The 22,102-nt window shown below is 43.3% G+C and overlaps 1 long non-coding RNA gene across 1 annotated transcript in view; it reads left to right on the forward strand.

Annotated features, from left to right (window-relative positions):
- Positions 1–1,063: 1,063 nt before the first annotated feature.
- The window catches only part of Gm46230, a 47,235-nt gene continuing 26,196 nt past the window's right edge, over positions 1,064–22,102 (forward strand). Inside the window, exons 1-2 of the long non-coding RNA XR_001779792.1 lie at positions 1,064–1,153; positions 3,844–3,969. This is a non-coding gene — a long non-coding RNA (predicted gene, 46230). The remainder of the gene's footprint in view (positions 1,154–3,843; positions 3,970–22,102) is intronic.

The raw sequence follows: 22,102 nt of genomic DNA on the forward strand, positions 1-22,102 counted from the left end.
GTTTCATCTTGGGCATAAACACCTTCAATCTTAAGAAGAGCCATGTGCCAGAAAAAAAAAAAAAAAAAAAAAAAAAAAGACTTCGCACCACAGCCTTCCTTCCAGACAGACTTGCTTTTAGAAGTCCTGTTTCCAGCAGGCTTCTACAGACTCCAAGATGGCGGAAAGAGCTAAATTATTTATTTATTTATTTACACCCCAAATGCTCCCACCCCCCATAACTGTTCTCTGAGAGGCTCTACTTAGCAGCTGACCGTAATAGATGTAGATACCCAGAGCCAAACATTGGATGGAGGCCGGGGATTCTTATGGAAGAGTTGCGGTTAGGGGAAGGATTGAAGGCCCTGAAGAGCATAGGGACTCCACAGGAAAACCATTAGGGTCAACTAACCTGGACCTCTGGGAGCTCTCAGAGACTGAGCCACCAACCAAAGAGCAGATACAAGCAGGAACAAGGCCTCTGGCTTGTAGGTAACAGCTGTGCAGCTCAGTCTTCATGTGGGTCTCCTAACAACTGGCGCCGAGGCTCTCAGCTCTCGCCAAAGCTGTTGCCTGACTATGGGAGTCCGGTTCCCAACAGGGCTGCCTTGTCTGGCCTCAGTGGGAGATGTTGCGCCTAATTTGGCAGAGACTTGAGTGCCAGGCTTGGGGGCGGGGTACCCAGGGGTGGAGCTCACTCCCTTTCTCTTAGCAAGATATTGTTTTAGTTCACCTTTATTCAGGAAGTCTGTTTCTTCCACTGTCTGTTTTGAGTGTTTCTAAGAAGTTTCCCATATTGTCTAAATTATCTGATTTATTGGTAAGTAGCTGTTTATTTCTTTATGGTCATTTTTATTTCTATAATGTGGTGACTAAGTCTTGATTTTTCCATCCTGATTTTAGTAATTGGAGAATTTTCTCTGTTTTGGTTGATCACTAGTTAATATTTTTCATTTTTTAAAAAAATCTTTGGACTGTGTCAATTTCTTTACTGTTTTGAAATCTCTATTTTATCTTTGCTATACCCTTTATTATTTTCTTCTTGCTTTTGATCTATTTCATTTTATTTCCTTTTTTTTTAAGATTAAAATTTGGATTATTGACTGATTGGTGGTTCACACCTTCAATTCCAGCACTCTGGAGGCAGATGCAGGAAGACCCCTAAAAGTTCAAGGTAAACCTGTTTTACTCAATAAGATCCACACCAGCCATGGCTATATAGTGAGACCCTGTCTCCAAAAGAACAATACAAACTTAGGTTATTTATTTGAATGCTTTCTTATTTTTAATTGTAGGCATTTACAGCCATACATTTCTTTCTCCCCCCCCCCCAAATAATATTTTTATTAACTATTTGGGAATTTCATACAATGCACTTACTTCCCAGTCCCTCCCAGGTCCACCCTCCCATCCCTGCACCCTCCCCTGCAATAAAAAGAGAAAAAGACCTACCCTGCAGCTATATCCATCCTTACAGGATACAGCGAAACCTGTGCTTAGAAATGTATAGGTGTACTTAGATTGTGGTGGGGGTTAGGAGGATGGGAAGGTGGGAAGGGAAGAACTCAGTTGAAGAACTCAGTTGTCTTTAAGAGGCTGGCCACTGGGAGTTAAACATGCTCCAATACATTGAACTTAGTGGGTTTTTTTTTCTTTTTCTTTTTCTCTTTTTGTTGCAGGGGAGGATGCAGGGATGGGAAGGGTGGACCTGGGAGGGACTGGGAAGTAAGTGCACCTCATTGATAAACTCCATCTGTGGGTCAAGGGGCTTTAACTAACGCCCCTGTGTCTCTGGGAATATGCTAATTTCTCCTCCTCCTCTTCCTCCTCCTCCTCCTCCTCTTCTTCTTCTTCTCCTTAGATTTATTTATTTATTTATTTATTTATTTATTTATTTATTTATTTATTTAAAGTACACTGTAGCTGTCTTCAGATACCTCAGAAGAGGGCATCAGATCTCACTACGGATGGTTGTGAGTCACCATGTGGTTGCTGGGATTTGAACTCAGGACCTTCGGAAGGGCAGCCAGTGCTCTTAACTGCTGAACCATCTCTCCAGCCCCCCTCTCTTCCATTTCTTGAGGACAGTGGTGCCACTTACAGAACACTTGTGCAATAGCTTTAGTTCCTAGCTGGGAAAACAGAAGCAAGCTTTTTGAGTGGGTTTTCAACCAGCCACTGGGTAGATGAGACACAGGTTGCTCTTTGCAAGGGAGGTCTCTTGTCATGCTTGTCAGCAGGAGGGTGGGCTGGCACTTATCCAAGCTACTGCTTAGCTGGCGAGTGAGGAGGAGTGGAGGGCAGATTCAGTGCCACAAAGTTCACTGTTCTTAGTAAGGTTTACTTATTTTTCTTGAACGTCTGAATGTCAATGTTTTACCCCAATTCCTAGCAGCATTTACAGATGGAATTTATAACACAATAGGTTAAATGTATGTTCCTAAAACTGCTCTAAGTAGAATCATAGATTGCATACGTTCTATAAAAATGGAGGCTTTTGCTTTCAGATAGTTTAATGCCCACGGGCAGTTCCAAGAAACATAGGGCTATTGCATGCCTTCTTAGCTTTCTCCAGTATACGTTCTTGTAGGATACAGCAAAGATATTGATCTGGACCCAGCAAGCTCAGAGCCTTCTAACAGGTAGAAATCCCTCACTCTGGTATTTTAAAGTCAAAACTGTTTCCTTCCCTCTCCCCTCCCTCTTTTACTCCTGGCATCTATGATCCATCTAAATAACTTGTCATCTTGGGAATGTTCTAGTAATTAGAGTCATCCATGGTGGGTACCTTTCAGAGCTGGCTGTGCCACTCAGTGTAGTTCTTTGGAAGGCTGTTTGTGTGTGAGTCTCTCTCTCTCTCTCTCTCTCTCTCTCTCTCTCTCTCTCTCTCTCTCTCTCTCTCTCTCTCTCTGTGTGTGTGTGTGAGTGTGTGTGCATCCTTCGAGTTGTTAGGAAGCATTCCCATAGCATGGCTGTGGCATAGCTTGTTGTGTTGTTGCTTGTCTGAAAAAGCCAGTTACAAACACCCTCATAAAGCTTTTGTGCGAGCACAGTTGTCATTTCTTTTGAGGGTACACAAGATGGCAATTGACAGTGGAACTGTCTGCATCTAGACACCCACTCCTTTCCTTTCTTCTTCCCTTCTCTCTCTCTCTCTCTCTCTCTCTCTCTCTCTCTCTCTCTCTCTCTCTCTCTTATTATGTGTGAGTACACTGTAGCTGTCTTCAGATGCACCAAAAGAGGGCGTCAGATCTCATTATGGGTGGTTGTGAGCCACCATGTGGTTGCTGGGATTTGAACTCAGGACCTTCAGAAGAGCAGTCGGTGTTCTTAACCACTGAGCCATCTCTCCAGCCCCCTCTCTTCTCATCTCATCTCTTTCTTTCTCTCTCTCTTTGTGTCTGTCTGTCTGTGTTCAGTACTAGGTATTGAACTCAGGGCCTTATGCACAATAAGCAAATGCTTTGACCTACATCCCCAGCCCATGAGATTGATGCCGTCTTCCACATTTGATAACATTAACTGATGTGTTCATATCGACCTGGAGTTTCACTCCAGGGGAAGTTTTTTTTTAAATTTTTTTAAAAACATTTTTAGTTTTAAATTTATGTATTCATTTACAATTGTATACAAATTTGTAAAATATACTTTGATAGTATTTCCCCCTCCTTAACTTCTCTGACACCAAATTCCTCCTTCTCAACACATGGCAAGATGTTTTCAGTGACAGATTCAGTTTAAAAGGAAATTTCTCTCATCCACAATTTCACACGTAAACATTTTACGTTCTGTTAAAGCCCTTCCCTCAATTGGCTCCTTTGTTAAGGCTCTGTTTTTATTTTTGCTTCCTCTTATTTCATCTAGAAAGTCACAACGCTCAAAGGTTTCAGGTCCTGTCGAACACCCCAAATGCATCGGAAGAACAAGAGATGTCTGTTTCTCAGTGATGTCCAGTCAGGATACAGGGAAACTCCTTTTAACTTCTTCTTGGTAAGCCTTCCTGGATTTGGCAATGCTGTTAGCTTTTGACAACTGAGAACAGACCTGCGCAGGACTGGGCTGAACTAGCGCAGCATCCCTCAGCCCCTGTAGCAGGACACATTCCGCGGCCCCGTTGTAGAAGCTGCTCCACTTCTGCCCGGTTCTTGGGCTCCGTCCTCTCTCCCTGTCTCTTTTCTCACCCTTCGTGGGGGAACCACTACCCCCTCCATCCTTTCCCGTACTGGGAAGAGAGAATGCAGCACGCCAATGGTTTTCTGCATGAGCTCCCCATGTCCCTCATGCCTGCAATCCTTCTGTACCCTTGGGTGAAGCGAAGTGGCAGGGCTTCTCAACTGCCCTTCCGGTGGGTCCCACTTCCGAGGTCTGGTGCTCAATTTGGTATGTCACTTTGGCCATCGAGTCTCACTGGACCCTGAGGTAGGCACTGGCTCATCTTAACACCCTGTTGTTGCATTGAGTGCGATACCGCAAAGGAAAGTTGCTGATGAAATCCAAGAACGGATCGTCCCAGTTCATCTTAGCGAACGAACGTAAAGTTTTCACTTAAGAATATAACTTTGGTTTAGGAAAATGGTTCCCTCCATTCAACGGGAGGAGGATGAAACAAAGAGAGTGTTTATTTATTGTGTTCAATAGGTGAGGGAGATTCTTGGGTTTCCCAGGAGATGGGGGCCTGAGGGGACCGGGTGGAGCTCAGTGGGGAGTTGGAGTGCTCTGGGGGAGAGAGAGGGCCCATTGGAAGGTCAGGGCCCAAAGAGAAAGGATGATTAATGACAGGGACTGCCAAGGCAATTTTGAAACAGGGAGACCTAACATGAGCTGTGTCCACTCCCAACCCTTTATTACTAGTAAAAAAGCAACTACTGGTGTGAGGGGTGGGGTGGAAATTTGGCAGTGCTTAGGATAATATCACACACAAGGCTCGCCAAGGAGCCCCGGAGCCCACTGTGAGCCAGAAGCGAGAATCTTCCCATAGTAGGTATACCCAGAAGGGTCTGCTACTTAAACTTTGTCACTATAGGAACTTCGAGAAACAAAACGCTGAGCGAAAAGCTGTCCCATGGTCTTGGTTACCATCACTCAGTTTCATGTGGACTTTAGAAATATTTTATTATGTATTTCCATAAAAGACATTAATCGTACTTGATAATGGGCTTCATTTAGACATTTCCATGTATGTATATGGTGTGTCTCAATGGCATTCAACCCTCAACAGTCTCTCTTGTCCCTCTCCTATTTCATTGACCTTCACCAAGCAGACTATTTAAAAAAACAGAACAATACAAGGTTTTGTTTTTTTTTGTATTTTTTTAATTGGATATTTTATTTATTTACATTTCAAATGCTATCCTCTTTCCTGGTTTTCCCTCCCTAAACCCCATTCCCATCTCCTGCTTCTAGGAGAGTGTTCTCTACCCACCCGTCCACATATTCCCACCTCACCACCCTGGCATTCCCCTACCCTGGGGCATCAAGCTTTCCCAGGACCAAGGGCCTCCCCTCCCACTGATGCCAGACAAGGCCATCCTCTGCTACATATATATCTGGAGCCATGGATCCCTCCATGTGCACTCTTTGGTTGAACAATACAGTTATTAAGGCAACTCTGAGTTAAGATCAATGGAAGACTTATCTAGCTTCCAATAGCAAGAAGGATGACAAGGTGGCTTGGATAAAGACTAGGGTTAGTGTAAGCTCCCTCACCTCAGGGATTTTTCTAGACGGCGACCCTTCATCCCTAGGACAACATCGTGCATCTTTTCCCACAAAGAAAGCACTCAGTGTCCCTTCGGTATTTCTGCATACTCCCAGATTAATTGAGAAGCATGTGTTTGTAATTGGTGTGCAGCTAGCTGTATGTGAATTGGAAGGGGGTCTGTGTACTTGTGAAGGCATCAATAAAGTATAAGATGGTCTTGGAAACTCACTCAGTTTTGCCTAGAAAACCCGGGGAAACACAGTTAACTCTCCAGACTTCTGCAGTGGTTGTTGTGGGGTTGATTGTGTGGTTCTGTGATGCTATTTAAAACCTAGACTCCTTCTTTCCTGATGCTGTGCTGGGTTCTGACTCTGATGTCGACAAGATGGTTGTCACAGGTCCAGCACTTGTACCCCACATTCCAGCACCCATAGGGAGAGAGTGAGTGCGCTCTCTCTCTCTCTCTCTCTCTCTCTCTCATTTTACTAGAGAAGGCACCATTTGCAGTCTTCCGCAGCATATTACTCAGCAGAGTCTATTAGTGGTGGAGTCACATTTTCCGTCTTTAACTGCATAAAGTTGGATATACTGTTTTTGAAAACTTCTTTAACTTGAAATGGTAAATATTTTTCCCATTAGATATAATTTTATATTATATGAAATAAATATTAAATATCTCATTGCACGAGAAACCCATTTTATCTTCCCTTTCTATGGGAGCAACTTTTTCTTTTCTTTTCTTTTCTTTTCTTTTCTTTTCTTTTCTTTTCTTTTCTTTTCTTCCTCCCTCCCTTTCTTCCTCCCTCCCTTTCTTCCTCCCTCCCTTTCTTCCTTCCTCCCTTTCTTTCTTTCTTTCTTTCTTTCGACAAAATTTCTCTATGTACCCCTGGCTGTCCTGGAACTCACTCTGTAGACCAGGCTGGGCTTGAACTCAGAGATTCACCTGCCTCTGCCTCCCAAGTGCTGGGATTAAAGGCATGTGCCATCACCACCTGGTTAGGAGGGAAATGTTGATCATAGAGTTTGACCTTATAGAATCAAGTCAATTGCATGTCTGGGACTAGGTCCAGGACCTTTTGGGTGTGAGGCAAGCTGTCTACCACTGGGTTTCACTTAGGGCCCTTTTTTAATTTTTATGTAGCACAAGTTGGGAATGAGGAAATAGGAGGAAAGAGAGAAGCAGGGAAGGGCAGCGGGAAACATTGCCTTCACCTATACAAACTGATTTTTATCTCAATAGTTTCTTCCTAACTCTTTGAGAAAGGAATATAAGATGCCACCAACCTTTAGAATGTCATAATTGGTTATTTGAAGCTAAAGTCATCTGGTTGCCAATGTCTAATTACACAAATGTTCCTAATTTTCACCATCCAAACTGTTCAGGAAAAGGAATTCCACATTTTCCTTTGTTTTTTAAAATTCCTTTTCCTTCACAGTAGAAGACTGCTTAAACCCATCAAAATCACTTTGATTTTACACCTACAGTTGGTATCCTAACATCTCCATTTTCGACACTTATAAATGCTTTAATAGATACATGGACAGTAATTTAGTTTGACTTAAATGTAATAATCAGGCCCATTTATCTAGGCTGACAAGATTTCATTTCCTAATGATCTTTTATTGTAAATTTATTTGATTTCCTCTAATATATTGTCTCATTTCTCATCGCCTTTTCTTTTGAAAAAAATATGAATAATTTTGTAAGGAATTATGAAGGCTTGGCTCAGAGCTGACAGCTCTTAGCAACAGTGGCTAATCCCCACCCTTTAAAACAGATTATGCAGTTCGATAACAAAGTCCCAAGAAGAAAAAGAGTGTTAGTTTATCAAGAAGTTATTCTAGAAGACCCTAAGAATTATAATTCTAGGAGTTCTTGTTTCTTTTGGATGACCATAACTAAAGAAGTTCTATGTTCTGTAGGTTCAATGTCCCACCCCACCTCAACCTCTTCATACTCAGTCAGTCCAGTGGGCAATAGGTTATAAAACTAAACCTTATGTGTTGGTTAGGCTCTTTTATTTAATTGTTAAGAATTTGTTTAATGAATATGGGCATTTGCATGCATGCCTATGCAGTGTCCACACAGTCTAGAAGAAAGCCGTGTATACCCTGGAATTGGAGTTAAAGATAGGTGTGAGCTGTGGTGTTGGTGGTGGGAATGGAACTTGGGTCCTCTGGAAGAGCAGAGGGTGCTCTTAATCCTTAAACCATCTCACCAGCTGCTTCTTATGTTGGTTAGTTTTAACAGTCAACTGATGCATCCTAGAGTCACCTAGGAAGACTGTTTCAATGAGCAAAGATTATAGTAGGTTGGGCACGTCTGTGGGGGTGCTGTCTTGATTGTTGTGCTGGCTGGTTTTGTGTGTCAACTTGACACAAGCTGGAGTTATCACAGAGGAAGGAGCCTCCCTTGAGGAAATGCCTCCATGAGATCCAGCTGTATGGCGTTTTCTCAATTAGTGATCAAGGGGTGGGGGGGAGGCCCATTGCGAGTGGTACTATCCCTGGGCTGGTAGTCCTGGGTTCTATAAGAAAGCAAGCTGAGCAAGCCAGGGGAAGCAAGCCAGTAACAAACATCCCCCCATGGCCTCTGCATCAGTTCCTGCTTCCTGACCTGTCTGAGTTCCAGTCCTGACTTCCTTTGGTGATGAACAGCAATGTGGAAGTATACGCTGAATAAACCCTTTCCTCCCCAACCTGCTTCTTGGTCTTGATGTTGTTCAGGAATAGAAATCCTGAATAAGATGATTGTTAATTGACCCATTCCACTGTGGGCGGCACCATTCCCTAGGCTGGGTTCTGCACTGCATAAGAGTGAAGAAGGCTGTGTAAGCATCAGCAGCAATCAGGCAGAGGTTCCTGCTTATTCTCTTTGCTGCCGAGTGTGGATGGGATGTGGTAGCTGCTTGAGCTCCCACCTATGTCCCTGAAATGATGTCAGAACTGCCCTGAAACGCTCTCTCCTCCTACCTCCCAGGAGTGAGAGGGCCTGCCCTCTGTCCTTTGGTGTATCTGCTTTTGGAGCATGCTATGTTCTTTAGGGAAATAAATCTTTAAGAAAGCTGCCATTGTTGCAGGGTATAAAGACACTCTCTGGTATTACCCTCAAATCTTCTCAGCTACCATGTTCTTAAGAGTTTGGTGCAGAAAAGGACAACAGAGACCAAAGGAATGACTAGGAATTGAGCCCCCTGATTCTCCACTGCACGTGGCTAGCCTCTTCTCGGGCTCGTATGAGTAGGCTCGTTCTCAAAGTCCTTTCTCGGGAGTCCCTGTGTATGCTAGACAGGCCTAAACTAGAGGCATTTTCAAAACTCTTACCTGGAGGGGTGGGAGGAAAACAAAAAACAAAAAAAATGGTAGCAGTGCCTTGCATGGGAGCCCTGCCCCTAGCTACAAATTACTCCTTTCAAACCCTGCATTAGGCGGGTGCCTGCTTGCTGAAGGAACTCTTGAGTTTTTATTCTCCTGCATGTATATGTTCTTTATGTCCATAAAGTCAGGTTTTGTTTTGTGACTGTAAATTGGAGCCAGGGGAGTTTCTTTTTCTCTCTACGACTGCAACCACAGAGAGGCTTTCTCCACAACCTGGTACTTTCTGCCCCTCTGTGTGTGTGGGCAGAGAGTGTGGGGAGAGAGCCGAGCTTGATGGAGCTCTTCACCTGGTCGGAACAAGAGCTCTGGGTTTTGTCCTCAGCTTTAATCATGACGGGGTGTGAGTTAAAAGCAGGATTCGTAGAGGGGCTATTTTCCTTTTAACTCTGTTTTGAGTTACAGAATGCCAGGGTTTTTGTTTTTTGTTGTTGTTGTTGTTGTTTTTTAACACTTAGGTTATCGCTGAAACAATTCTGCAGACTTCTGGAATATGATAGAATGTACTGGATGGCTTTCTGTTCTCTTTGAATGTACCTCTCCACATTGGCTAATTACAGAAGCCAATTAAATATTTTCTTCATCAAACCAGGGTGGATCGGAAAGGACTTTCTGGTTTACATATTCATTTAACCAACATTCTTGAAAGGTCTCTCTCTCTCTCTCTCTCTTTCTCTCTCTCTCTCTCTCTCTCTCTCTCTCTCTCTCTCTCTCTCTCTCTCTCTCTCTGTGTGTGTGTGTGTGTGTGTGTGTGTGTCTTATGTGGGTTTACCATACCACAGGATGCAAGCGGAGACTAGAGAGAAACCTAACCTTTAGGAATCAGTTCTCTCCCACCATGAGAGGCATGGGAACCAAGGTCAGACTGTCTGGCTTGCTGCTTGGTGCCTTTACAATGGCTGAGGGTACAGAGTCATCTCATCGTCTGTTTAATCTACAGTTTGGAGCTTCTGCTATATGCTTGTGCTTGGAGAGAAGGCTCCAAAGAGAGATGGCATTAGCTCCTTGCTCCCAAGTGGCCCAACGTTATAAGAGGGAGACAAAGCAGACAGAGACAACCTAATAAGAGGTGACCCTTGGCTGCATCTTGATGGAAATGAGCTAACAACAGGACGCAGGAGATGGTGTGTGTGTGTGTGTGTGTGTGAGAGAGAGAGAGAGAGAGAGAGAGAGAGAGAGAGAGAGAGAGAGGGAGAGAGAGAGAGAGAGAGAGAGAGAGAGAGAGAGAGAGAGACACGGTGTGGTACATGTGTATGTTTGCATATGGAGGTCAGAGGTCAAACCCATGCATTGTTTCTCAGGTGAAGTCTACCTTGGTTTTTGAACCAGGGTCTCTCTCTGGCCTGGAGCTTGCCTATTGTGCTAGGCCAGTGAGCCTCAGGGATCCTTCTGTCTCTGTCTCCACTCTGCCCGTCCCCCATCCCACCTCGTGTTGGGAACACAGTCACACATCACCACAGTTAGATGTCTCTGCATGGGTTCTAGAGATGAATTTCAAGCCTTCATGTTTTCAAGGCAAGCACTTTACTTTTTTTTTTTAAGATTTATTTTATTTATTTTATGTATATGAGTACATTGTAGCTGTCTTCAGACACACCAGAAGAAGGAATCGGATCCCATTACAGATGGTTGTGAGCCACCATGTGGTGGCTGGGAATTGAACTCAGGACCTCTTGGGTCATCTCACCAGTCCGGCAAGCACTTTACTGACTGAGCCATCTGTGCGATAGTCCTTAATAAACTTGGCTTCAAAAAAAGTTTTAGGTTCATGGTAATACTAGGTAAAGGGATTTCCCATATATCCTCCCCACAGCCTCCCCATTATCCACGCTCCCCACCACAGTGATAGTATTTATTACCATTGATGAGTCCACACAGACAACACGCCTCCCCCAGCCCCCTATCAGCTGGTGTCTTGCTCTTGCATGTTCAGAGGATTGAAGCAGTGTTCAGAGCCATAAGTCCAACATTGGAATATCACACAGAGTAGTTCAACTGCCCTAGAAGCTTCTGTAGCTACAGGTCATCCTTCCTCCCCTCTGAACTCTGACCTCTGACAGACCTCTTTCCTTCTCTGCAGCTCTGCCCGGTCCAGCATGTCATGTAACTGGGTCCATATGCCTTGTAGGCTTTTCAGATTGGCTTCTTTCCCTTCCGTATCTTTTCATTCTTTGGTAGCTCTTGTTCTGGGGTGGTGGTGGGGAGGCAGGGTCCCAGTCTGGCCTCAAACTCGGGCTGTGTCTGCCTCAGTCCCTCTAGGGCTTCCATGACAGATGTGTTCTGTCAACCCCAGCCTGATAACTCTTCACTTTCAGAACGTGTGGTAACATTCCTGTGCAGATGGGCTATAGCTAATTATCTATTCATCCAGGGCAGAACATCTCAGATACTTCCGAGTTTTGATGAACATCGGTTCTTTAAGCAGGTAAGGAGGACACAGAGAAATGGCATCAAAGTCTGTTTGAAGATTGATATTTAATGTGTAGGATGTGTATGTGGAGAGAGGCTGTAATAGAGAAGGCTAATTTTATTTAGGGAATCATTCCAAAACCACAGTGTGGATCCCATGTGAGAGGCACTTCTACTGTTACTATTGTGCTTGGAAACAGACATAAAGAAAAGCTGATTTATACACTCTCTTTCTCGCGCGCGCGCGCACGCACACACACACACACAAACACACATGGTGAGCTGATGAGATGGCTCAGGGGGAAGCTTGCTGCTAAGCCCAGTGACCTGAGTTTGGTCCCTAGGACCCACGTGGTGGAAGGAGACAACGACTCTGACCTCTGCATGCATACCGTGGTATAAACTCAAGCGTGCACACATGTACGGCCACACACATGCCATACATGTAAAACACAAGACGTTCTGTTGGGATGAATTTAAGTCATGAAGGTTTCTCTGAGAGTCTGGTGGAGAGAACCCCAGGCTGTGGGCTTGAGTGCTGTTTGCTCCTCGTGACTCAGAGAGAACCATGTGGCTTGTGCCTTTCTGAGGAGCCTCGCTGAATGTCTTGGAAGGAAGCCCAACATCGGAGGTGGTGGTAATGGCGGTGATGTGGCAAACTGTCCAATTTGTCTGAACACGGGGAGCCACCCTCAACTTCTAAATAAACTCAGAGTGAGTCACGCCAAGAACAGAGTCCACAGCCTCATTACAGGAGAACAATTGCTGCCCCTATTCAGTGCTGCTTATACTCACTGGGCTTTGCAGATGGAACAATACTGTCGGTGTGCCTGTGACTGGTCAGGGCAATATGTCACATAAAGATTCTAATGGCATCCCTGACACTCCATCTTTGACAGAATTTATTTCATCTGTTGAAGTAATACACTCTGGTGCTGAAGAGACAGATCAGCAAATAAAGCCCGTGCCGTACAAGCGAGAATTGGGAGTTTGGGTCCCCAGAACCCACATAGATGCTGGGTGGATGTGGCGGCCTGCTTGTAATTCCAGTACTCAGAAGATGGAGAGAGGGCACCTCAGGCCCAGAGCAAGCTGGCTGGCTAGAGTAACCATGTTGGTGAGCTCTGGGGAAGCCTGACTCAGTGAACAGGGTGAAGGGTTGAATGAGATCCAGGGAGGCTTTCAACATTAGGCTTAGGGCTCTCTCTGTCTCTCTCTCCTTCTTTCTTCTTTCTCTCTCATACACACAAACACACATAAACACACATATAGCAGCAACACACACACACACAGACAAGTGTGTGTGTGTGTTTGTGTGTGTGCCTGCCTACCCACTCATGTGCAAACATGCATACATGCACACACGCCATACACACATACGTGTAGAGTAACACAATTGTGGGCCCCATGAAATTGTCCCTTGAATGCGCCAAAATTGTTGATATCTCTGTCAGGACCGGTGTCCCTGAGGATGTCAGGGTTGACAGCCTGAAGAGCTTTTATTCCGCTCACTTTAATTCTCCCCTTCCTCTCTAGCCCCTTACTCAATACATAAGCTCCGTGGTTATGCAGATTGTAGAACGCCTACCTAAGGCTTAACGCCTAAAATCCCCATTTAAAAGAGAACATAGGATATCTGTTGACTTGTAGGGTCTGGATTACCTCAGTCAGGATGATTATTTTTTTATAGCTCCATTCATCCATTTACCCATAATTTTCATAATTCTTTTAACAGCCAAATAATGTTTCGTTTTCCATTTTTATTATTCATCCATTTGCCTAACCAGTCGACGGGCATCAAGGCTGTTCTCAGTGTCTGGCTATGGTGCATAGAGCAGCAGTGAACATGGCTGAGCAAGCATCTTCTCTGCAGTGGGATGAAGCATCCTTTGGGTAGATGATGCCCAAGCGTGGTCTAGCTGGATCTTGAGGTAGAGCTATTCCCATCCTTGCCTAGAACCAGAGCGCACTGCTTTCCATAGTGGCTGTACAAGTTTGCATTCCCACAGCAACGGAGGAGTGTTCCCCTTACCCCACATCCCTGACAGTATGAGCTGTCATTTGTTTTATTGATCTTGGCCAAGGTGACTGGTAGACGATGTAATCTCAAAGTAGTTTTTCTTTTTTTGATTTGCAGTTTGCAAGAGCATGTCGAAAGTATAAGGGAGTCTTAGGAGGGAGGTAGCTATTGTTAATCTGGGGCCAGCCCCACTTTTTTTTTTTTTTAAACAGGCTCAACAGCTCAACAGTGTGGGGATCTCTTTTACCATAGTGAACTATGAGAATTCTGACCATAGCCATGTCTTTGGAAAACAGATATTCACATATCTGGGAGAAATCCAAAGTTAAGTCATCCTGCAGGGGCAAAGAGCCTGTTGGTGGCAGTGCTACGTACAACAGAGAGAACAACACTCCATTCACCTCGTTAGTAAACAAAGTAGAGATAAATATTTACCATGAGAAAAATGTTTCACCGCCAAAGGTTCGAGGAAGCAATGCTGGTGATTAACTTTCTAGTTACGGAAGTTGACTGAGGAAGATGGGCAGGTACCCGAGACAGATTGCGTACAACAGTAGCCAGCAACTGATCCATGTACAGGGCTCTGTGAACTGAGTTCCCCTACGCAAACACTCAGCGAGGTCAGAATTTGAGGTGAGGGCTAGGAAAATAAACTCATTCATTTCTCCAAATCCTTCTTAATATTGACGCAACAGTCTGTCAGTTACTTTGTATTAAATGTTTTATTTAATATTCATACATGCATATAGTATATTTGGATCCAATTCACCCCCATCCTCTCCCCTTAAATTCCTCATTTTCCTCTCTCAACCTCATCTCTTGTTTTTTTGTATTTTTGGTTTTTGTTTGTTTTTTTTGTTTTTGTTTTGTTCCTTTTTTTTTTGAGATAGGGTCTCACTATGTATCTCTCTGTCTCTGTCTCTCACTAATTTAATACTTAGAGTCCATTTAGTGTGGATGGCTGTGAGACCATCTATCAGCGGTTCTCAACTTTCCAAATGCTGTGACCCACTAATACCATTCCTCATGTTGTGGTGACACCCTCCAACCCTAAACTTATTTTTGTTGCTACTTTGTAACTGTAATTTTGCTACAGTTAGGAGTCATGTAAATATCTGACACGTGACCCCTGTAAAAGCATCATTCAACAACCCAAAAGGGTCATAACCCATAGGTTGGGAACCGTTACATAAGAACATGGCTAGTTTCTCAGGGCCCATATCCCCCAAAAAATCTCATTCACCATCTCCCAGGAGCGGTCGACTGCAAATGGCTCCTCAGTTAGGGGTGGGACTTGATGAGTACCTCTGCCACCCATGCTGCCTCAGTGTTCTGCAAGTCTTATGCATTGAGTCAAAGCCACCATGAGTTCATGTGTGCAGAGGCTTCGCCATCTCCAACCAATACTGCTTTACTATAGATGCCCCCTCCTGGTTCTTGCAATCTTTTGGCCTCCTCTTCCAAGATAACCCCCTGAGCCTTAAGGCGGTGGTGGTGATGGAGACTTCCCATTTAGAGCTGAGCTCTCCACTCTATTATTCTCTGCATGTTGACCAGTTGTTGGTCCCTGTTTTAATTATTATCCATTTCATAAAGAAGCATCTCTGATGAGGGCTGAGAGATTCAATAATCAATGGGTATAAAGATAATAACGTGGGGGCAGTTTATTACTTGGTCCATTTAGCAGAATAATAGTGCCAGGTTTTCCCCTAAGGCCTATGACCTAGCCAGCCATGAGATGAATTACTTTTAAATCAAGGTCTCATGGCATTCTTATAAGAAGGATGCCCATAAAAGTGTGTATTTTGTACCAATCTTTAAAATAAATTCTTCCCTTGATGTGAATACTAAAGTTGATCTGAGATCATGAAAGAGAAAAGAAGAGAAAGGGAACATTTTCCTTAGTGTTATCAAAAGTACCATTAGAGGCTGGGGAGGTAGCTCCGTGCTTGTTGTGCATACATGGGGACCTGAGTTCAAGTCCACAGCACCCGAGTACAAAAGGCACCATGCAAAGACTCCAGCATTGTGGGGGAGAAAGAATCACTTAGGTATGGTGGCTCTCAGTCTGGCTCTGTGTTCAGTGAGAGAGCCCGTCTCAAGGGAGTAAGGCAAGAAGGATAGAAAAGGACATTGGTATCTTCTTCTGGCTTCTACATATGTGTACAGGCATACACACACACACACCGTATATCACACACTCACACACCACACACACACCACACACACCACACACCACACACACACACACACACACACACACACACACACACACACACACACACACACTGTATATCACACACAAACACTATGACATTCAAAGCGTATTTCTTAGATGTCCTTGGTTTATGGTTGAATGTTAATACTTGCCCTCTAGTGGCTTACAATTGCAGACTTTTTTTTTTTTTTTTTTTTTTTTTGATGGCTTCTCTTTAAGCTTCTGTTGTTGAAGAAAATGGTTCCATTAAATAAAAGCACATGTTGGGGTGTGTCTGAAAAGCATCAATGATAAATCCCGTCTATCTTAAATTGGCCCTTGGCATTTCCCCACCGTCTTTCCAAAGCAGAGCCAAAAAGAAGTTGGGAGACTGAGCTGTGAAATGGAAATAATTGGATTTCATAATCTGTCTTGTCAAGTACTGGTGAGGTAAGCCTGGGCACCTGTTGCCCTTGCTTGCCTGGCTCCTCTCTGGGACCACAGTAAATAGTAGGACCTCATGGAGTTCTTGAGAGGCAAAATGATCAGGCAGTTGGGGGTTGTGCAACGAAATGTTACTATTGTTACTCTTTCTAGTATCAACCCGGGGGTAAAAGTATTTTCTCTGGGCTCCGGTAAACAAAGAAATAAGCTGTTTGGATGGTTAGTTTTAATTATCAACTTGATACAATATAGAATCCCTGGGCAAAGTCTTAAGCTTCTGCATTTCGTTGTCTGTGGGCGTATCTATAGGGATGTCCTTGATTGCTTAATGACTATGAGAAGACCCAGTTTGAAAGAGAGCCGTACCATTGCCTGGCTTGAGGGACAGACTGCATAAAAGTAAAGGAAGCCAACTGAGCTCCACACATGCGCAAGCACATTTCTCTCTTCTCTACTGTGGATGTGCTGTGACCATCCCTCTCAGGCTGAGACTTTCCAGCTGTGATGGACTGTAGCTAGGAATTGTAAGTTAAAATAAACGTCATCTCCCCCACCAAGTTGCTTTCAGTCAGGGTGTTTCATCACAGTGACAGAAAGAAAACCAGGACAGAGGTCTACAGCTTTTTTTTTTTTTTTTTTTTTGAGGCTTTTCAGCCATGTAAGGAGATCTGTGTGTATACAGAGATAGTGAAAGGTCATAGCTTGTGAACATTAAAGCACCGACCTAATAGTATGCTACTGTTTCAAAGATAGTGGGGTTCCTGGTTGTCTCTGTGTTTTTCATGCAGTTCTCATGATTAACAACAGCCTACTAAGTGGCAGCTTAGTTGAAAGCATCTCTTCATTTGTGTAGTACAGAAATTAATGACTTGTCATGAATTGATAGTGTCCTAGACTCAATCTGGGACTATCAATTAAGGCTATATCAGTCATGTATTATTTGATAAACAAACAAACAAACACCCAAATAAATAAAGCCCTACATTTACCAAGATCTAGGTAGTATATATTATAAGCATTTTAAGAAACATTTTTTAGAAGTTCAATGAGTTTGAGGAATGGAAAAATCATGGGAGAAAACAATGAATGACCTTGTAAGATGTGGCTACAAGGATTCTCAAGATCAGATTTGAGCTGGACTGAGACCCAAGGAAGGCAGACTTGGATATTAGAAGACGTTTGGGGCCGTTCTGGAAGAAAAGGGCTGTCATGTGGTTTGGCCTGGGGAAACTCTCCTGTGCTAACCCCTACACTCTGATTACTCGTTTCTTGTCAGAACCTCCAGTTTCATCGTGGTCCAGAATGAGGGCTCAGCCCAGGGTTTCCTGTATTCATTCCCATCTCTTGCTTGTAATTATAGCTGCTTTAAGCTAGCTTTCTCAGCCTCAGCATGACTGACACTTTGGGTTGGATGATTCTCTGGAGCAGGGCTTTGCTGTGCCTTGTGGAATATTTAGCTTTATAGCACCTCCCAGTTGGGATAACTAAGGTTTCTAGACATTGCCAGATGTCCCTTGGAAATGTGTGTGTGTGTGTGTGTGTGTGTGTGTGTGTGTGTGTGTGTGTGTGTGTGTAAAATATCCACAGACCCTAGAAGGTATTTTTGATAATTCTCTAATCTTGCCATTGAGATTTTGGCAGTGGGCTGCTATACTGCATTATAAATGTACCAAGGAACTACTCTGTGGCTTAACCATTAGTTTAATTTTTTTTAAGTTTAATTCAATTAGTTTTGTGACCCCTGTCTTACTGTGCAACTCAAGGTGTCAGTGAACCTGAGATTGTCCTGCACCAGTGTCACAGATACTGTGACCAAGTATGCACACCACATCTGGAAGCCACTAATCCCCAAGTGTGATTGGGGTGGAGGGGGCTGATTCCTGGGAGCTCTTTTTTTTTTGGCTAATTTTTCATTTTGAAATAATTTTTGATTTACAAAATGGTTGTAAAGATGAGCTAGCACATTCCAACATCCCTCCCCCCACCCCAATGGCTGCCTCTTATGTAGCTATGACACACTTATCAAAACTGAGATCTTAGCATTGACTCTTGCAATATTATCAACTAATTTGCCCTTATTAACTGGATTCTCTTGCGTTCTCACAAAAATTCTCTCTCTCTCTCTCTCTCTCTCTCTCTCTCTCTCTCTCTCTCTCTCTCTCTCTCTCTCACACACACACACACACACACACACTATCTAAGGTTCTTCATTGCATTTGCAGAGGGTACATACATATTCTTGTAGTTGTGGAAGGACTCTAGCATATGCCCTTTTGAAAATTGCAGGTTCTCAGAAGGAAAAAAAAAACTAACTAACAAGCTTTATCTAGAACAAAGAATTCAACAGTATTCAAGTTGGTGGGACAAATGACGATGAGTAGAAATATTTCTCCTTTTTTTTTCCCCTTAAGTTTTTTTTTCCTCCAGTGTCTATGAGCAGATATGTACACATGCACAGTGTCCAGAAGAAGACATCAGATCCCGTGAAGCTGGATTGATAGACAGTTGTGAGCCTCCTGGTGTGGGTGCTAGGAACTGAACTTGAGCTGTCTACAAGAGGAACAAGTGCCCTCAACTGCTGTCCCACCTCACTGTCCCTGAAAACCAGGATGTTGAGTGGGCTTGTCTAAGAGGTCTACTGCCATGAGCACCCAATGAGGTTTCCAAGATCATCATTTCCGCTAACAGTGGAAAGTCTCACCTGAAGTTGATGGGAGTCACACAGAGCTTGACTGGTACCATTTCCCAGATCTGGGAACCCACAGGATCTCCTGTCTCACTTTCAGCAATCTGTCCTTGGTCACAGGTTTTCCTCTAAGTGAGAGATACTAATGGGATGAACTCAAGGTTGTGAGTCCCAAATTGCTGTTTTAGGTTTAAGATGAACAAAATGGCCTCTTTCCAATATTAGCTGACAAACGCCTGAATATGGAGCTATATGGAAGAGTTGCAATCTATTGAATGCCAGTGCATGTGAGCTATAAGTAATTTCATGTTCTTGGTATCATTTGTGGCCCAGCCTGTTCTCATCAAAGTCAGCCTGATTCGGGAGCCGATCAATGCCAGGGAAACCCCTTTGTCTTCTTTTGGGGCATAGAATTTCAAAGATGCTTAAGTCAATATTCCTTTTACTAATGTGTCTTACAGAAATGTCTGAGTCCCCTCTTCTTCTCATATAATTAATTGACCTGCCTGCCACCCACGAGGTATAGTCATTGTTGCCTATAATTCTCTCTCGGTTCTAATTGCCATTCTGGTTTCAATTCTATTTGTCTTCAGATGGCTTGCCTCTTCTCCAGTAGTGTGGGGCGTGCGTTGTACTTAGTTTTGTCTTACTGCGCGTTTGCTTCTAAATGTCAGCATAATTTTTCTACCTTATAATATCGGGGATGTTATAAGCATCCATCAGCCCGAAAGAAGAGCACAAGAGATTAGGTATCATTTATCTGTATTGGTTGTTCATCGTAATGACCCACTGGACAACAGGAACAGATAATCTGTTGCTTTGATGGAAACTAATTATTCTTGAGCATGACAGCCTCGAAATAGCTTTTGTGACATTGTTCTTAAAAATGACGGCTACCTAGTCGCTATTACTGCAAGCAAGAGCTTAGCCATGTTCTCTCATGATTTCCCTACGTAAGTACCACAACAGTTTGGATTTTTCTTTATTGCTGCTTTTTTTTTCCCGAGTTTAAAAAAAAAAAACTAGAATTTAAGAGCTTTAAATTTTCAAGTGTCAAACGTAAGGCCTGATAAATGTGTATTTACTGTTTGCTATTTACTATTTTCTTTCATATCTTTATTTTGCATGTATGTGCATGTGTGCGTGTGTGTGTGTGTGTGTGTGTGTGTGTGTGTGTGTGTGTGTGTGTAGCCAAAGGATACTTTCAAGGAGTCTATTCTCTCCTCCCACCATGAAGTTTCCTGGAATTGAGCTCGGGTTGTTAAGCTTAGTCAGATGAGCTTCCAGCCACTGAGCCATCTGACTGGCTCTACATTTTCTTCTTTCTTTTAAGACAATGTCTTATGTAGCCCAGGCTACTCAAGTAGCTAGAGATAACTCCTGATTTTCCTGCTCCCAGATGCTGCAATTACAGGCATGTATCACAGCGCTCAGCTAAAAGTTTCTTAATGGGAAATAATTACTATTGTCTAGGAAGTAATGAAAGTACAGTTAGACGACAATGTTGCCAGGAGGTATCTGCTCGGCCTCATTCTTTTTCTTCCCATTGGCAATCATACATGGTTTAGAGAATAAGGTTGTCAATGATTAAGGTGATGAAATTAAAAAGCATACAATAGTTTTAGTTTTATTTTGTTTATGAGTGTTTGCCTGCATGGGTGTAGGTGCACCATGCACATACTTAGTATTCACAAGGGCAAGAAGAAGGCATCCGGTGCCCTGGAACTCGAGTTACCGAGGGCTGTGAGCTGCCAGATGGGTGCTGGCAAGCAGATTTGGACCCTCTGCAAGAACCTGTACTCTTTTTTTTTTTAAAAGAAATTTTAAATTTATTTTATATATATGAGTACACCGTGTCTGTCTTCAGACACACAAGAAGAGAGCATCAGATCCCATTACAGATGGTTGTGAGCCACCATGTGGTTGCTGTGATTTGAACTCAGGACCTCTGGAAGAGCAGTCAGTGCTCTTAACCACTGAGCCGTTTCTCCAGCCCCCCAAACCTGTGCTCCTTTTTTTTTTTTTTTTGGTTTTGGTTTTTCAAGACAGGGTTTCTCTGTATATCCCTGGCTGTCCTGGAACTCACTTTGTAGACCAGGCTGGCCTCGAACTCAGAAATCTGCCTGCCTCTGCCTCCTGAGTGCTGGGATTAAAGGCATGCGCCACCACCTCCCGGCTCAAACCAGTGCTCCTAAAGAGCATAATTCTATAATTACTTTTAAACATAGAATTGATCTAACACCAAAATGAGTTTTTATTTTATGCGTGCTTATATATATATATACTTCAAGATAACCCCCCATATGTATTTCTGTTTTTGTATCTTGTGTAGAGTGTTTTAGAAATGTAGTCAATATTCTACAATAGTATCTGTATTTCCGCCATGACTGATGGTAACGATTTATACATTGTTATTGAGCCATAACAAAGCAACTGGGGCATACCTTGATTTGAATTTGGTAACTTTACATGCCCAGTGTTTCGTTGTTGCTGTTTCTCTTGTTTGTATTGAGAGGAGTCCTCTTGTGGTGCTCGGGTTAGTCTCAAATTCCTGGACTCTACAGTTTCCGGTAGGTCAGCCTCCCGGGTGTTAGAGCAAGGCAGACGTGCTAAGACACCCGGCTGTCTTTTTGCTTCAACAAGTTTTGCAAAAAGGAGATACTTAAGGTGACAAAGGACCACGCCTAATAAGTTGAAGCAGACAAAGGCTTATGTTTACAGAGGTAGCATCACTGTAAAGCAGTACCTGCTAGGCCAGAGAGATGGTGTAGAGGGTAAAGCTCCCTAAAGGTGTGCCATGTAACCCTGGAAGCCACATAAAGGTGGACACAGAGAGCTGGCCCTACAGAGTTGTCCTCTGACATCCATATGGCTTGCGTACTCCAGGACAACTTGTGGGATGCACATACACACAATAGTAAATAACATTGAAACATTAAAAAACCACTAAGAAAATATTTCCGCTATAAGAAAATGCAAGAACTACCACAGTTAATAGTAATGTAATGAAAATTTACAGTGTTTCTGATGTCTGCTGGCTCTGGGCTTCTCTATCCAGGTTCATTTTAAAAGAAGGTTGTTTATAGCACCTTGGGAAACATAATCCCAGAATTTTATTCCATGTACCATGCACACACACATACACACACACACACACACACACACACACACACACACTCACTCACTCACTCACTCACTCACGTACGTGCACATAGATATTCTATAATTCTGGTTCTTTTCTCACATAAAATTTTATTCCTACTCCAATAAGTGTGTGTGTGTGTGTGTGTG

The sequence above is a fragment of the Mus musculus genome, chromosome 10 (assembly GCF_000001635.26).
Source record: "Mus musculus strain C57BL/6J chromosome 10, GRCm38.p6 C57BL/6J".
Lineage (NCBI taxonomy): Eukaryota > Metazoa > Chordata > Mammalia > Rodentia > Muridae > Mus > Mus musculus.